This window comes from Brachycentrus maculatus, unplaced genomic scaffold (assembly GCF_059751285.1).
Source record: "Brachycentrus maculatus isolate JH-2025_06_01 unplaced genomic scaffold, ASM5975128v1 h1tg000144l, whole genome shotgun sequence".
Taxonomy (NCBI): Eukaryota; Metazoa; Arthropoda; class Insecta; order Trichoptera; family Brachycentridae; genus Brachycentrus; species Brachycentrus maculatus.
The window spans coordinates 2,040,026-2,045,020 of NW_028280897.1; the positions used below are offsets into that span (position 1 = coordinate 2,040,026).

Genomic DNA, 4,995 nt, shown 5'->3' on the forward strand with positions numbered 1-4,995 from the left:
ATTTATAACATTTTGAGTGTGACCTCACATACTAATATAAGAGTTTCTACTTAATAAAAAGCTTCTTAAGATCTCACCAATACATAGATGTCTCTAGTGAAGTTCTAGTGATTCAAGAACAAGGTTTCTAAATTGGTTCATATATATATAGAACTTAAGTCGTCAGCCAAGTAAATGCCCAGACTTCCATATTCTTCTTCACCTTTGATGAGATGTCAAAAAATAAAATGTTTTATTTTTATTTTATTAGTTGTCCACCCCCGTAGTCATAAGCCCTGTAAATACCCAGACTTTCATATTCTTCTTCGTATCCATGTTGAGTTGTCAAAAATTAAAAAAATACCAAAGTCGTTCGAAATGAAATGCCATAAATAAAGTTCAAAATCCACACCAGTGGTCCTCAACCTTTTTACTACCGCGGACCGGTCAACGTTCGATAATTTTACCGCAGCTTCGATTTTTTTAAGTTATTAAAGTTGATCTTTTAATAGGCCTATTAATGTGGCCTACACAGTCGGGTACATCAGTATGTATTTAATTTTATATTAAACCCTTATCCGCATCTAATGGTGCATAGGGCACTGCTTCATATAAACGCAGTGTTATCTTGATTATCAACACATGAAAGAAAGGTGATCAGCCCTCCGCTTCAGGTACCAGTCTAGAGTTATATTGAATAAATATTAGAGTGAAAAATCACTTTTATTTGTTTGACCCCCCTGGGAATCGAACCCGGGACCACCAGTACGGTAGGCGAGCGTGCTGAGTGTGTTAAACATCAGTAGTATGTTCTCTACAGAATAGCGTATATAATACCTCGGCTGATAACATCGCATAATATAGATCTGCTTGAGGAGGCGCTACGGAGTGCAATGATGCATTTGCCTTTGTGCGGTTCGGCACCGAGATAAAGCTTCATTATGCGAAGTACGGGCTTTGGCGTATTGAGTGCGGGAAAGACACAGAGTTGGAGGGAATCAATATGTGATCAACTCTCTATTGTAATTAACGTGCTAGTTTCCTATTGTATTACCCAGCAGTACCCAGCTGTGCATATTTATTATATATAGACAGAATAAGAAATGTGCGAGATGGAAGATGTCGTTAGGTGGGGAAGGCAACGAAGGAGATAATGGTGTGGTGTGGTGTGTGGCATGTGAGGAGAATGGAACCATCCAGACTCCCCCACATTGCCTAGTACTGCCAACTCCAAGGTAGACGAATCCCGGGCAGGCAGACCACCAAAGAGATGAATTGACATCGCAGGAGGCTAATCCCTCTCAAAAGCAGGCCACAAGGCCTACACCAAACAGAAGGAGAAAAAGACTTTCTTTTTTTTTTGTTCGTCTCCGTAGTGTTATGGTCAGCACGTTCGGCTACCGTACTGGAGCAGCCGTCTACTGAGCTTCGAGAATAGGTATCTGCGGAGAATTTTAGGCGTGCGGTGGTTTGAATTTGTAAGGAACGAAGTGATAAGGCGTAGGACGCAACAAATCTTGGTCACAACTATCGTCAAGAAGAGACGATTCAATTGGCTGGGCCATGTAGTCCACGGGCCTCCCGAAAGTCTTAATCAGGCTTGCCTCCTTTACAAGTCATCAGGTTCGCGCCGCCCAAGATGACCACTGCTGACAATTCGTTGGCAGTTTTCTTCTAAACTTGGGACTCGGGACGCGGTACTGACTTGGGAGAATGCAAGCGAGCTGGCAGCCGACAGAAAAGCCTGGAGATAGTTTGTTGACTCCATATGCTCCACATAGGACGTGGATATGGTTTAATTAATCATTTGACCATGATTGGATAACTCATAATAAACCAATTGTTATTATTAATATATATTTTATTAATATTGTAAAATCAGCCCTCAAAGTGAGGGCTGATGATGATGATGAATAATAAATAAATAAATTTACAACCACCCCCTCCGTATATGATTTTTTCATCTCACATCTTCACCGAATACTAGCCTGAATTTCATATTTTATATAAAAAAAACTTGAGAATTTCTACTTCTTCTTCTTCTTTTTGTATCCCTAGATCTATTTGTGCCTCTGCGTGTCGCTCTTGGGATGTTGACTCCCAGCTGTCTTTCCTTCTTTTTTTCTTTTGAGCATTTCACATATTGTAATTATAGTCGATCTTATATTTTCAAAGGAAAATCAGTAGGGGAGCTTATTTTGACGCATTGGCAATAAACAATACTTTTCCATATGTAAGTACTTACGAAGACCAAATTAAAATTACCTGTTCATCTAGTTCAATTTTCGTTTCTAAATTTATCTGAGCTTTGATCCTACTCAATACGTGACGGCTTAAGATAAAGGATTCGAAAAAATATAATGTACAATACTTAATCACTATACATATTTGATCACATAAATTATTGCTATATTATGTTGTATATTGTTGTATGTATGTTGTTACATACGAGTATTTAGACAGGGATGGTAATCTTATGAAGTTGGAAGTTTTGTGAAATAATGAGATTAATAAAAGGTTGAAGAAATGAGAAGGGCACTTAACTGAAAAGAAATAAATATTTATAAAAAAACACATATTTGTACTTGTTATTGTCCTCTGTTTTTTTTTGATGACCTAATGCCAAAATTTATATTACGGGGACAAATTTCCAAGGCAGTGCAACATCGTATAGTTATTGCTCGAATCTGCTGACTCTAAAATCCATGTAAACAAAATTATTGACAAGTCTGCTGACTTCACACAAAATTACAATGCCAATATCGTTATAACTAGACATCGGAATCCACGTAATGCCTGCTTAGGTCAGCGATACAGGTGAAACAAGGAGCGAACCTCAATACGACCATACCATTCCTCCGTCGGAAGTGAAACGCGCCACATGCAGTTTCCTCCCCTGCAGACTCGACGCTGTCAATACGTACTCCAGTCACCGCGTGAAGAGGTTCTAGTGGACTGTGATAAAGAGAGATCTGTATATTAGTTGGGCGCTGCAAAACAGCGTGCGGTTTTCGGGGGAATCGTCGTTTCCTCACTGACGGGTATTCGCAGTAGATCGAGTGTACAAAGGAGGAGAGCGACCATGACCGAGATGAACAATGGGGATGAGAGCGATCAATGGAGCGAGCCGATGGCCGCGGGCGCGCCGCCCAGCTTCCAGGCGCCTCAGCCGGAGCGCGACCCGCAGCCGGACATGCAGACATGCCAGATCATCGGACGCGGGACCTACGGAGTAGTTTTTGCTGCGACGGACCCTCGGGACGGCGGTAAAGTGGCAGTGAAGATGATACCCAAAGTCTTTAAATCGGTCGCCACATCCAAACGGGTGTTTCGGGAACTCAAGATGCTGTGTTTCTTTAAACACGAAAACGTCCTGTCAGCGATTTACATCCTACAACCGCCTCAACAAGATAGCTTTGAAAATGTCTTCGTGATGACACAGTTATTGCAATACAACCTTCACCAGATTATATTCTCCCAGCAAGACTTGTCGACGGACAACATAAAGCTCCTCCTTTACCAAATACTGAGAGGTCTAAAGTATTTACATTCGGCCCACATCCTGCATAGAGACATCAAGCCGGGCAACCTGTTGGTCGACAATCGTTTATTACTCAAAATCTGCGACTTCGGCCTGGCCCGAGTCAAAGAACCTGACCCCAACAGGAGGATGACCCGAGAGGTGGTGACGCAGTATTATAGGGCTCCGGAGCTCTTGATGGAGGCCACACACTACACCGCGGCCGTGGATATCTGGTCTGTAGCCTGCGTATTCGCAGAGTTAATGAGTCGGAGAGTACTCTTCTGCGCCCTTACTCCGGTTCATCAGTTGGAGATGGTGATCGAGCTGGTAGGTAGCCCCTCGCCGGCGGACATGCAACACGCGTCCGAGAGCGCCCGAAAGTACGTGCTGAGTCGGCCGCCGCGCGCGCACGCGCTGCACGAGCTGTACTCGCTGTCCCCCACGCTGGCCACGCCCGACGCGGTGCACTTCCTCACGCAGATGCTGGTCTTCAACCCAGATAAGCGGGTAAACGCGGCGGACGCGCTGGCGCACCCGTACCTGCGCGAGGGGCGGGCGAGCTACCACTCGAGCATGTGCGGGTGCTGCTGCACGGAAAGCATCCGGGGGCACGGCCAGGCTGCCGGCACGAGCGCAGACCTGTCCGCGTTGGAGCCCGTCGCGGCCTCACCCTTCGACCATACTTGGGAAGAGGGCCTCACCACGGTTGCTCAGGTCAAAGAGGAAATGTACAAGCTCATTACGGAGCAACACCCCCCCGGGGGACCGTTGATCATTAGCGATTACTTCTTCAGTAAACCACCCACCACCCTCTCCTCTCGCCAGCAGGACTGACAGACACCCCAGCCAACATCAGTACCCGGATATCCGACTGCGCCATACAAATATGATGAGTTTTTTTTTATGTTGATGTTACGAATTTAATAAATGAGTTTTTATTTGTTAATATTATTGCTACTAAAATTTTTATGGATTTATAATGTTTCATAATGTGTTTCAATTTAAGTAATTATTATTATTTCTGTGTTTTTATACGTGTGATTGTAATACTATATATTGAATGGTTAGCGAACTTAATTAAGTAAAGAAAAATGGAATATTGATGTACGAAATTGCTTTACTATTATTAATGTTTTTACCGAATGAATTTCTAATGTGTGACCTTTTTTTATTGATACGTATGTAGACGTTATGTTCACGGTTATCCACATGCGGGAAAATTTAATAAATATTGAATATAATATTGTGTTTTTATTTTAATGATATTCCTGTAATCAATAATGAATAAATATTTTTTTTTAAATTACCAATGAGAATAATTCAGAACTGAGAATATGATACTTGTGATAAGGTAAGATACTGTGTTGTTCAGAACGTTTTTCACACACACACACACACACGCACACGCTTACATGCACATACACACACACACGCACGCGTGCACACACACACACACACACACACACACACACACACACACACACACACACACA

At 42.9% G+C, this 4,995-nt stretch overlaps 1 pseudogene; it reads left to right on the forward strand.

Moving 5' to 3' along the window:
• The first annotated feature begins 3,148 nt into the window (after positions 1-3,148).
• LOC148308904 (serine/threonine-protein kinase NLK2 pseudogene) lies at positions 3,149-4,336 on the forward strand (annotated as a pseudogene).
• Positions 4,337-4,995: the final 659 nt, after the last annotated feature.